The following is a 13355-nucleotide window of genomic DNA, read 5'->3' as shown; positions in this document are numbered from 1 at the left end:
CTGAGGCTCGTCAGAACTGGAATGCGTCTTTCCTGGTCGAGGTTTTCTCAGATCACCTCCATCTGACGGTTGTTTCAACTCGAGCTTATCGGCTGCATATGTTTTCCCCTCCGCAGCTGCCAGGCATATTTCTCATGCTTCAAGTCTTCCAGGCAGAGGGAGGCATCACGACATTTCTGCGTTTTTATGGTGGATGGTGGAGCATATAGAAGAGGGAGGTGGAGGAAGCCAAAAATAATCCCTGATCTGAGCCGCAGTGAGAGCCTTTGACACGATATCTTCATTTTTTTTAGGAAAACATGCCATTACCCTTCTCTTATTTGGAAACTAATGTCAGCCTGTGTGGGAATAAAGCCCCAGAGTGAGCATCCAGATGTACAGCTGCATGTAGGGAGATGATTTATGACACGTAACCACGAACAGTGTGAGGTCATTAACATCTGCCCCTGAGCCACTGCCTGGCCGGCGTCTCCTACCGCGCCTTCACTAACACCGCGCTTAATCATCCGGACTTGCGTTGTATGATAGCGCAGCTTCTGATGCACCTATAGCAGTTCATCATTGGCAGCCGCAAATCGAGGAATGGACGCAGGTCATCGTTGCAGGCCTGTTATTCATACGCGGTGTAACAACAGCAGATGGATGGGTGGGCAGAGGTGGGACGCATTGGTCAGGGAGCGGGATGCCTCCCTGAGAGGAGCCTGAGTGAAGAGCAGGCGGCCTGGCGCGTCTCACTGCTTCCAGGAATCAACACGCTTTTCCACAGAAACATCAAAACAGCTGGAGAGGGGAGCAGACAAGGCTGCCGGGGAGGGAGAGAGAGAGAGCCGATGCTGCGTTTATGTCCTTCCAAGTTCCACGTTTTAACATGTGACGACCACAAGTTTCACAAAACATCGTGAAAACCTTTCCGTTCGATGTTCGCCCAAACAGTGTCGTCTTCTGGGTGAAACAAAACTTTGAAAAGGTTTTTACTTTTTTATTCACCATTCAGTAATTATTACATGTATTTAGCATAAATACTTTGATTTTAGGACATATATGCAGACAAAGGGGGAGGGGGTATCTTAAATTAAACATTTTTGTACATTTTTGGCTTCATCACGGCTCTGATTATGTTGGTCTTTTGGCAAATGGCCTTTTTAAAAAAAAAATCTGTGTACTCCAGTCACTGATTAATCAATTACTCAGGTAGTTGACAATTATTCCAATAATCGATTCATCATGATCAATCTAATTAATCGTTTCTGCACTATTAATTATTCAGCTAACTTGTGAACACTGTTTGTTGCACCAGCCTTTATTTAGTGTTAAAATGATGAGAGCTGCAAATAAATGCTAAAATACAAGTTAAAATATCCTTTTTCCTTCACAATTATTCATTGTGTTGCTTTTGAATATTATATAAACTTCAACAATGTTTGTGGCTGTTATGTAACAAACTTTTGAGAAAAAAGTCCAGTTGTTTTTCACTGACAAATCTTTTATCTGTTGGACCCAACAGGTCCAACTGGAGCCGTTTTAATGAAGTTATACTTTCCCACCAACGATTTCCTGGGAATAGCAGGATTTCTGATAAGGAGGCTGAAGAAATCCTGGCCGGCCGAAGCTCCCATACCTTCCCAACGTCTTATCAGGTGCTGCGATGAAGCGGAGCCGGACTCACAGGGAGTTGAGGTCTGATGCGTTTCAGTCCTGGTGTGATTTCAGGTGGTGAGGCGATGTCGCTGTGGGTGTTTAAAAAGTGAGGCTCCAACTTGTTTTTAATCAAATCGATATTATCAGCGAGCTCTTTAGCTAAACCTGTTTATTTCAGCCTGAAGCAGCAGATGGTTTCCATTAGAAAAGCCTCATTACTTCATGACGCTGCTTGAAAAGTGCTTTAAAATGTGCAACTTATATATAATTAAAGGTATTTTGTACAAGTGAATTGATGCGTTAACTATGAAAATGTTTCTTGTTTTATATCATTTCTCTGTATAATTTACTTTCAGTCTTAAATGTTTTTCAAATCATAACATTTTGTTTCGGATCAACATTTGAACCAATAGTTTTCAGCATGGATTTAGTCAACAACACATCTTTATTTTGAAAATATTCATATTTTGTCAATCATATTACAAACCAGCATAATAAAATAATGTCAATAAGCATACCTGTAAGTTTTACAGTGTTGCATAAAATATGCAACGGGTTTTTTCTTTTTAGATACTTGATGTGTTTGGCTTTTTTATGTTCCACATATTTTGCTATATTCTACAAATTTTTCTGCATTTTTCGTGGTTTTTAAGGTGTTATTAGTTTATTCTTATATTCTGTTTCCTGGATATTTTTCTTTTAGATTATTGTAAGTTTGGTTTTCCTGTCTTTTCTGTACCAGCTGTGCCACGTTCCCCCCGATGAGTTCATCTGCTGCACTTCTCTACTCAACCTCCGAAACTTCGCTGATTCTTCCGATCTACAGCCTGTAAGTTTAGTTTTTTTTAAAGTGTCTTTTGAGTAGTTGTCTGCAATTTGGTTTTGCAAAATAAGGCACAATATTTTGCACATAAATCGCAGGAAATAATGAAGTTGGTCAAATAGATTTGTTACAAAGAACATAAGGTAGCCGTTGTTGTAGTTAATTTTATTGCTGAGTGCTTTTACACGGACATACCGGTTAAACTGTGAACAAAGTAAAAAAAAAAAGACAAGACGTCATTACTTAGTATTGCAATATTCAGTAAAACAAACAAACATAGATTTAGGAGCTTGGCTTGACTTGACTAACCGGTTGTAAAGCACAGTGCAGCAAACAACAGCTAGCATTTGGCTAATTAGCTCTAGCAAATTCACCAAGCGCACGTTTATAACAGATAAATACTTATCTCCTACAACTTTACAGCATTAATATAACTCACTACGTTTGGCAACACTCATGAACATTAGTAATATGTGATTTTATGGCAGGTTCGGCTTGTTAGTTTAAGCTAACGACAGCCTTAGTACACTACTGGTTCATGTTCGTTTTCTTCTTCTACACATTAATTCACGTACCAACACAGAGCCCCCTAGTGGAATGGGAGGAGTAAATCCAACAAGATCTTTTGTTTATAAATCGAAGCAGAAATGCATTTAAAATTGTCATTTGTTCAGGTTTCCTGATCATTTCTTACATTTATCAATCATTCAAATGCGGAAAGTGTTAAATTAATATGTTTAAGGCCAAATACAAATGAAGCAGCAAAAAGATCATTACACAACAAAATTGTAAAAAGTTACTTCCTAAACAAAACAGGTGAAAAAGGGTATTTTGTCATCTTTCATTTTTAGAATGTTGTTTTCATATTTCCCAGATGCTGAATCATGTAAGATAAACTTATAAAAATGAAGTGATACAGATAATGTCATAAATTAGCTCCATAAGTTTATTTTAGAAAAGACTGTCAACCTGGATTATTTTTGAATAAATAACAGACGAACCAAACCAAGGAATTCAGTATAAACAAATATATTCAACTCTGGGTTTCACAAAACCATGTTTGTCTTTCTGGTTGACCCCAAATCTGCTCCAGATGAAGTTGCCTGTTTGGCACGTTGTGATGTTTACAGTGGAATATATTATTAATCGTCCTGAATGATCGGTTGTGTTTTCACTGTAGTAGCGGTAGTTTGCTTTTACTGGTTTAGCATAAACTAACTCAGGAAACACGGCGTCAGTAAGAAGAGAGCAGTTTGTTTCACACAGTACAAACTATCTGCTGCAGCGTGTGTGTGTGTGTGTGTGTGTCCAGGAGCGCAGGCGAATTCACCAGGGACCTGCTTCATTATGTGTTTGGTTTCAAACTGACTGTGAAGAAGTGTACCGGGCCCCTGGGAGCCGTATACCAACCACTGACTCACACTTTGGGATGGCATCTGTACTCACTGCTGACATCTGAAGAAACGCTGCTGCTAAATATCCTTGCCCTCATTCTGACCTTAAACTTTTGGACTTTGCTGCCGAATCCCACATTTTATGTAGAGGAAACATGTTTATGAGGAAGCAAATGTTAGAAAACAAAGACGACTGATTCACTGGCCCTGGGTTGCATTCAACATTAAAACCAAAACATCTGTTTTGTTTTGTGTCGAAGTGACAAAACTAAACAGACGCTCCCAGTCAGCAGGCTGGGAAACAGAGATCAACCCGTAATGAGACTGATTGTTGTTTTCTCATTCTCTCAGTTTGTTTTGTTTTTTTTTTTAATCCTAACCTTTCGGTCTCAGTTTATTTGAACGAGGCTGTTTTGTTTTCAGAAGTAAAGTCGCTGTAAACTCAGGAATGAAAAAGATGAGCAATCCAGCAGATCCCGCCATCTTCCCTCACACTAAATCCCACCAACTCATCCAGGAAATCCTGTCTGTTGCTATGATACGACTTGGCAACAGGCGTATCATTTCTTTGTTTTTAGCTGACATAAATTTATCGTCTATATACTGAAATCTTAAAATCTTTACATTAGCTTAAAAGAAAAGTTTGCTTGTCTGAGTATCAAAATAATTTTAGAAGATAAACACAATGGACTCTGTAATCATCTCAGTCTTAAACACAAAACAGAAAAATCTGGCAACAAATCAAAAAAGCAAGTACAGATTTTGTTTTTGGAACAAAATCCAGAGATCAATGCAAAAATACAAATTTAACTGCTTGCACTAACGATTTATTTTATGTACAGAGTTTACGTTAAAAGAGTAGATTTGTAGATTTCCTCAGTTTTTGTTCCACAGCACTTTTTGAAAATAGAGTGAAACAACCTTAAAATGAAGATTCAACTGCAATGTTGGGAAACTAGAAACATATATTCTTTATTCCATGTTTTTGATAAGTAAAAATATCCAGAATCAAAGTAAATGTCGGATTCAAAGTGATGCTGTTAGACATCCAGGTTTCTTTGGACTTTTGTTGCAAGTCTTTTCTTCTCTCACTTCTCATTTCCTCTGGATAAAAATCAAGACAAAAACAACTCAGTGTTTATAAGATAAGAAAATTGGCAACAGAGATTTGTCTAAAGTTTATTTTTATAAGAAAATGTGTTGCTCCTCTTGATGTTTGTGGGTAATTCTTGATGTGAATTTTTAAAACTAGATTCTAGAAACAAAATCTCTACTTGCTCTTTTTATTTATTATTTGCCAGATTTTTATGTTTTGCGTTTCTAAGAGATGATTGCAGAGTCCATTGTGTTCATCTTCTAAAATTATTTTAATATTTAGATGAGCAAACTTTTCTTTTAAACTAATGTAAAGATTTTAAGATTTCATTAATTTCTCGTCGTCTTCTTCCATATTGAAGTTTGCAAATTACCACATCACATTTTTCTTTATCTAAATATGTAACTGGTCAGTTTTTGAATCTCAATCATTTAAAGTTTCTGAACTATGGATGCAACATGAGCATCAAAATGCACGCCTTGTTTTCACATCCGATCCATACGCCAAGATTTCTCGTCCAGAAAACCTTTTTTGGATGAGAAGTATTAACAGAAATTCCACAAAAATGTTATCAATCTAGTCAGAAGATCCATAAATTAAATCAGAATGAAAACCTGACCTGATTGAGGAAATAAAAAAATTGTAATCCATTGCAATTTAACATCAAATACTTTAAATTTTCCCTATTTGTGCAAATCTCAGCTTTCCTTTTCCTCAAAGTGTAAATCACATTCCTTGTTTCAGAAAAAATAAAAATCTACCTCCATTAATCTCTTAGTTTTCTCTATGAACATGTAATGTTGATTTTAACTATTTTTCCTAAATGGATATAATTTCAGGTTTTACGTTTTGCCCCTTTAATCTCCTGACCATTTTCTACCAAATGTCTTAAATTCCTTTCTGTTGTCGATTTGTCACATGGACCCGCCGCCTGTTTGTCTTCTGCCTCCAGTTTTTGTTAAATCTGCTTCCAAGAAATTTTCCCCGTCCCATATGGACCTCTGAACATTTTCAGCTCCTTTCACAGGCAGCTTTCGGGTTTCGTGTTGAACCTGGTCGGTGCATTTTACTGCAAATCCAAAGAACAAATTCAATCTGTCAAACTCCATGTGTTACTTTCTTGTTGTTCACACTGATGCTGCAGAGATTTTACACGTTTTGTTGTTCCTCATCCCTTTTTGCTGCTTCAGAATATTTGTTTTTCCTGGGTTTTTTTTTTCATAATCTCAGCATCTGTTAAAGTTTTACCACCAGTTTGAAAATAATGTGCCTTACAGGGGACAAATGATGCCAAATTCATACTTAGCATGTTTTTATGCATCCATTTGGGTTTCTACAGAAAAAAAACACCCAGCCATTCAAGTTTTTTGGTGTTTGGAAGATTAGCTGTTTCAAAAACCTTCTGAACATAAAGTCAGAGATCAGCTGGCACTGTCCGTTACCTAGCAACCCCAGTGAAGCCTAGCCCATTACCTAGAAACACAAATGGAGCTCCAGTACATTTGTTCAGCTGGTTTTATTCCTGTATGTGTTGTACAATGGCTGCTGGAAAAGACAAAGTGTTATGTTGCTGACTTACCGTTCAGAAAGCACTTGTGGCACTCTTGTTGGTTGTGCAGGAGGCTCCACTTCTGCTTTTCCTAACACAAGCCAGCATATGTTAACCACTGTATATCAGTATCTCAGTTTTCCTCTGCTACCCAGTGCCCTCCAGCTCCCAGTTGTCTCAAACACCAAAGCAGATTCACATTAATCAGCTCCAAATTTAAAACAATTAATCCCTGAAAAGTTACTGGTGTCCCATATAAACTAAATGCTAAAAGTGTAGTGAAATAATCCCATTCTTTAATCCTTCCTGCTTGAATCTCAAGGCCTTAGCCTGTAAAAAAAAATGGCACCAATAGGAGGGAGTTGGTGTACAAAACTCTAAGCTGATTATTAATTGTGCTGTAAACACACCAATTATACACAAAAAGCCATTTAAAATGACTGAACGCCTGCAGGGAGTCATTAATCCTGCAAAGTGGTTACTTCAAAATGTATGCTTCTAAAAATAAGATGAGAACTTTAATGAACAGAGACGATGGATTCATAAAATGCATCTTAAATTAAACCGTCTCGCTTTAATGGGTTTCTATAAGTGGACCGTCTTTTAAGCTGCAAAAATGATTGTTTTGCAGAAGAAAACAATGTTAAAAATTCAGATTTGGCCTCAGCAGTGCTACTGCCGGCCTGAGGCTCAGATTCATTCCTAATGCAAGCCAGAGTTTCCTGTCCTGCTGTCTGCAGCTGCTGACCTGAGCAGTCACTCTGCGTTTCATACGTCTACATTTTGGCTGCTTTAAGATTAGATGCAACGCTGCAGGAGGATTGAATTTCACATGGCTATTTATGGGGTCAAATGTTGAAAATGAGAGGCGGGAAAGAGTTGAAAAAAGACGTCCAAGTCAAAAAATATAAAACTGATTCGGTTTAGCTTTTTTTTACACGCTCATCACTGGAACTCAAAGCTTTCAACTTCACTGCCTTTGGACGGCTTTTATAATCTTGAACTGTTCCAGATTTGATCTCCGATTACCTTTCTTCAAACTTCAGTGCATTTTATTGGAATGGTCTGAGATAAAGTAACGCACCAGTTGTGAGATGAATGCAGAAAGATTCATGGTTTCATCATCCAAAGGTCCAAAGTGATTCAATCTGTTGATTGAACCTTTATTATTGTTATTTATATTATTAATTATTGTCCATATGCATCCGACTTAACAACCTAATTCTGATCTTTTCGCCCCCAAAAAATCAGATCTGTGCCACTTCTATATGTGGAACTAATTCAGATTGTTTTCAAAGCTACTGCAGAGCGTCTAAAGTGTCGCGTCTCATTTATTTGACTTTTACGTTATTGATTTGAGACGTGCGTCAAAATTACTGCGACTCGGTAAACCAGGACGAAAATAACGGCTGAAAACTTTGATTATGCGATTATGAAAGAAGCCTGTATCATCCTGTAGAAGTTGCAGCTTTTGGTATTAAATGTCTTCCTGGTTTGTTTTGTTAATAGCTTCCTGATATTGTGATAACGCCGTTGGCTCTCATTTCTGAATAATCGTTTAAGTTGATGCGTAACATCTTCAACTGATGTGCTGCTGTTTGACGTCGCCGTTCTTCTTCTGCGCATGCGGGTCGCTTTGGAGACGTAACCAGTTCACAGTAGGAACGACCACGACAAAAAATAAACGACACAACAAAAATATCAGGATTTAGCATCAAGATCTGCTGTGTGAACGAAGTCTAAGTCTGTAAATCACTTTAAACTGGTTCCCTGCACTCTTTTTTTACAATTAGAAGACTTTTATGGAACATTACTGAACAAAAAGCCTCATTTATGGCAGGAAAATGAACATAATATGAGATTAAATGTGTAAAAGTTCAAGGGCCTTGAAAAGATGGAGCTCTCGCCTTTTATGCAGGTGCAGAAATGTAATGCAGTTACTTACTGTAGTTTTTATTAAAACTGAAATACACAGAATACATAGTTTTAATGGTTTTCTTGTCTTCTTTCCCCTCCTGTCGCCGTAAAGATAAAAATTCAGTGGCAACGACCTTGTCGTTTGTGGTAAAACAACTTTAATCCGAAGCGGCGTCCGTCCTGTGAATTTGCAGATTGACGTCCATCAATAACTGGCCGCCTGTTAAATGATGATGAGCTGAATAGCGGCTCTGCTTCCACGTCGGCTCACATCTGGCTGATGGATAGATGGCCGACTCAATCTGGAAGTGGGGGGAAAAAAAACCCACACAGTTCCTCTGGGAAGCCGGGTCCACAGGTTAACTCTGACCCAATCAATCCCAGCCGTGAATGAAATTACCTGGGAGGATCCCGGAGCTTTCGCCCAACCAATTAGGACAATTCATCTTGTGGAGGTGGAGCTGCTCAGCCTCTCACTAATTAAACCTCCTGGCTTCGGTTCCAACTGCAGCTCATTTTCTTAAAGCTCCACGGAGGCTGGGCGGGGCTTTTCTTTTGGTTTTTAGAAGCACTTTTGGTTTGAGTGGGTTATTGATCTTCCAGATTGAATGTTTGGGAGTCTGTAGGGTCTCGGTCTACAGCGCTAATCAAGAGAACAAGTGAAAGACGGGTCAAAGGTTGAGCTGTAACCGAATTCTTGTTATGGAGGCGAAACGAAAATGGAAAAACGGAGGTACTCAGGAATGGCATCTTGGAATATTAACCCAGTGGCGTTTTACAACATTTATATTTCAAACTAAAAACTTTATTTCTGTTTTTTTTTTTTTACCCAACCACATTGTTCAGTCTCAAAACGCTACACGGTTACTTCTTGGTAATTTATTGCAGAAATATCTTTCAAATTATTTCCAGTGATGGCACAAGAATGCAGAACATGTTTTATACAATATTACATATTAAAACACTTTCATAAAGTGTTACAAAAACAAATCTGAAAGCAAATCTTCATCTTCAGTACAAAAGTTGAACATGTTTGTTTTTCTACGTCTGGATCTTCCAGGGTTGAATTAATAATTACACTTGAATACATTTTATGAGATATTTGTTTTAGAAACCTTTTCCACTTCAAAAATCAATAAAAATACATGATAGTGTGTAACAATGTTAAAGTTCAGGAGACACTAATGCTACTGGGAAGCACAAATGGCACCCAGAAGCGTCAGTAAATGATATTAGATTTGATACGGAGAGGAGAAAATTTGATTTCCAGAGGTTACTAAAAGACGCTGTTTCACCAGCGTCTGTGGCAGAGGATAAACAGAACATCTGGGCTTTAATAGGCACATTTGATTCAGCTGAGAAATGACACTGCACAGATTAATGTTGCATTAATCCTCCTGGATCATCTGCAAGACGGCGCTCTGAAAATACACGATTCATTTTCGTGCTCTGATAAATGAGTCTACCTAAAAGGAAAAAGAGACTTGGCAGCTTTTTTCTGCTCAACTCCAACAAGGAAAACGGTCACGATAATTAAAGCTGAGGGTTCCTCAGATAACAGTCTCACTGCTAATCCTGTGCATATTGATTAAACTGTCAGGGCCTCAATCGGTTTGTCACTCAGGGTTTAATTAACCATTAGGGCCTCCAGGCTGAGGAGTAAATAACAGGTACGGAAGCAGCCAACCAGAAAATCTGCATACCTCCTGCACGCCTCCATTCACCTGGAAGAGTTCAGGCTGCAGTTTGGGAGGCTGTGGATGCAAAGAGGAATGTTAAAAATGCTAAAATATTAGACGACTGCAGTTTTTTCTACGGTCTACCGGTTGCTCAGTTCCAGCTCAGGAAACGGACATCAGTTTCCTTCAGCCAAAGGACTTCAGGTTCTTTTAGCTGCAGTGATTTGGCCTGGTTTCTAACCCACAACCTTCTTATAAGTTGAGTTTCCAAACTTTCTCGGTACAGTTTAGTGAGTCTGATGTTTTTCAGTTTCTGGAGCTGATGATATCAATAAAAACACTTTAAAGTCGTCAGACTTTGTTTGATTAGGGAGAAAAATTGCAAATTTGTTATATTTTCAGCTTGTCTGGTTCTCTTCCACACTACATCGGGTCAAACCAACCAACCCGTTCCCCTCCTCGCCTGTGGGGGCGCTGCACCAAGAACAGCTGAAGGAAACGACATAAAAATCTCTGGAAAAGACACAAGTGCAACTTCCTTATTCACAAAATGTCAACAAAAATGACGCAGCGCCAAATTTTAGCAGTTGTAGGATTTCTTATTTCTCCCTCTAACGCTAAACTCGCACTTTTGTTTTGATTGTATTTACCCAGAATGCCTTGCGCTACAGTTTGCTTCCTGCTATGCTCTCATCCACTTGGCGTTCGCATATGTATTCGAACCGCGACACAGTTCACATCAACCAAACCAAGATGTTGAATTCTGACCTTTTTTGCTCAGATTTCTGACTTTTGATCTCAGGAGAGAAAACGTCAGAATTTTTAGTTTAAAGTTTAAATTATTTTTTTAAGTGACCCTAATCATCTTCCAATCAATACCTACCTTTGATAGCTTCTAAATTAATCTTGGGGTCTTTGGTTGTCAAAATCACCACTTTTACAGCATTTTTGGATCCATTGTAATGGTTCAAACAGCAGAGTCTGCTTTTCTTTTTCTGCATCTGTTTGATTACACATTCTCACCTCCCCAAACAAACTTTCTAGGCAGATGAACTGGAGTTGAGAGCATGCTGAATCTGCAGCCATCTGGATCGTACCACAGGCTCGAGGTTTTAGGGTTAAGATCGTAGACCTTGGCTAGAGAGCACAGTCATATCACTTTTCCTTTTTAACTCAGCTGCTGCTAGTTATAAGAAGTGTTTATGGTCTTTAACACTGATTACCCAGAGTGTACATGTCAAAGCAGAACATTTTCCAGAGCATCGCGTTGACTTGACCTGCATATTTTCTTCCCTCAGTGCATCGCTTTGGTGTTTCTTTCCAAATGACACGAGTGCGTTAGCATCCTGTTAGCTGTGTTTCAGATTCAAACCTCAAATTTCTGTTTTTTTTTTTTATAGGAAACTTTTGTCTCAAACACAAAGTTGCAGAGCTAGAGAACCAACATTTCCATCTAAACTTGGACCTTGCTTGAATTGGATAAATCAGATTCAACAAAGAGGTTTGTAGAGATCCACGCTAAATAATCTTTATTTCTCCTTTTGGGATGAATAAATTAGTTTTTGAAGTGAACTGAAAACGGCAAAATCCACTGCAGTGTGTGTTTGTCCAAAGAAGTGAATATAATCCTTCCACTTTACTGTTTAACATTTAGAAATCAGTCTGTAAATAAGTCCGTTTCTGCCGGCTTAATCTTATACAACTGCTTAATGTCACTTTCATTTAATCATAAAGTTTGCAACTAAAATAATCTGCCACAGATGAATGATCTTGTGTTTTTCTTGTTTGTCTTGATGCACAGATTTGGGGTCAGTGACCGAACGGATGCACTGCAGCACCGGATGCAGCAGAGCTGTTAAAGGAACGAGGAGCATCAGCTCAGCTCAGCAGCGTCTGCAGATTTCATGTTCAAACTCTGAGGTAAAACCGTCATCCATCAACCAGCCTAACTGGGACCATTACAGTGAATGAAAGCTAATTGAAATCTGTTTTTTCAGTGGCAGAATACCATCAGAGTTTGATTTATTTAGAAATTTGTCGTTCTTGTTTGTTCACCTCCGACCTCAGCAAGCGTTTAAAACAGCAGGAAGTTTACACAAGAAGTCATTTGTAAGCGACGACGCTTGACCCGGGGTCGGCGTATCAGCTGGCGCTCCGATCTGATGAATGCTTTTCTGTTCCTCAGGAGCCGCAGCTCTGAGTGGTGTGGATGCTAAACTCCAGCAAACGAAGGACAAAAGGCTGGTAAAGAAATCTGAGAGTCGTCTGAAACGAAGCTGTCCCTCCAGCTGAGTGGCTGTTATGGGCTCATAAGGGCCGTTTATAAGACTGGAGCGCTGGGTGAAGGTGAAACGAAGAACGTTCTCACGTCCTCCGGGGCTGGATAATTTAAGTTTGGTATCTGGGAACCGAAGGTTCACGGTTCACGGTCAGCGGTTGCTGGGATTGTAGCTCCACAGGGAAGTGTTTGGTGTGTCAGAGGCTTTCCACTCACCTTGCAGGGAGCTGACGTCATCCATGTGAGTCTAAGAGTCGAGGAAGGGATATGACTTGACCTTTGGCCTTTGGTGAAATTCAGCCATTTGTCACGCATTACTGGATGTGAGGCTGCGGCTCCTGGCACATCTGGCCACGATGCAGGTCGTGTGTGTGGGCCGCCAGGAATCTGCTGATCCGTTGTTACCTGATGACGGTTCAGTCGAGTGTTTCCAGAGAAGCCTGGCTCTCAAACAACAAGCTGAAGAGAAGTAGTGGCTTTTTGTCAAAAATCAGACTTTTTTCTACAAATTTTGACTTTTGTTTCTTCCAAATTTTGACTTTTTTTTTTCTTCAGAATTTTGACTTTTTTTTCCTTCTGAATTTTGACCTTTTTTTCTCAGAATTTTGACTTTTTTTCTTCCAAATTTTGACTTTTTTTTTTCTTCAGAATTTTGACTTTTTTTTCCTTCTGAATTTTGACCTTTTTTTCTCAGAATTTTGACTTTTTTTCTCAGAATTTTGACTTTTTTTCTCAGAATTTTGACTTTTTTTTTCTCAGAATTTTGACTTTTTTTCAGACATTTTTTCTAGACATTCTGAAGTGTTTTCCTCAGATCTTCTCAGATTGTTTTCCTCAGAAATGACTTTTGATTCTGACTTCTTAGAATTCTTAAAAAATAAAAGTCAGAATTTTGAGTTTAAAGTCTGAATTCTTTTTTTAAAGTGTCCCCTTTGATAACTTCGACGTTAATCTCAAGGTCTCCGGTGGTCAAAAGCAGCA

The 13355-nt window shown here is 38.7% G+C and overlaps 1 long non-coding RNA gene across 1 annotated transcript; it reads left to right on the top strand.

The window, feature by feature from the left end:
- Window positions 1-640: 640 nt before the first annotated feature.
- LOC145550177 (uncharacterized) lies at window positions 641-12859 on the top strand. The gene is made up of 6 exons (XR_014086064.1): window positions 641-967; window positions 1505-1744; window positions 2381-2467; window positions 11497-11597; window positions 11898-12016; window positions 12282-12859. It is a non-coding gene; the product is annotated as an uncharacterized LOC145550177 (long non-coding RNA).
- Window positions 12860-13355: the final 496 nt, after the last annotated feature.

This window comes from Poecilia reticulata, chromosome 23 (genome assembly GCF_904066995.2).
Source record: "Poecilia reticulata chromosome 23, P_reticulata-male-v2, whole genome shotgun sequence".
NCBI classification, from domain to species: Eukaryota; Metazoa; Chordata; class Actinopteri; order Cyprinodontiformes; family Poeciliidae; genus Poecilia; species Poecilia reticulata.
This window is presented reverse-complemented; position numbering and strand designations above follow the sequence as displayed.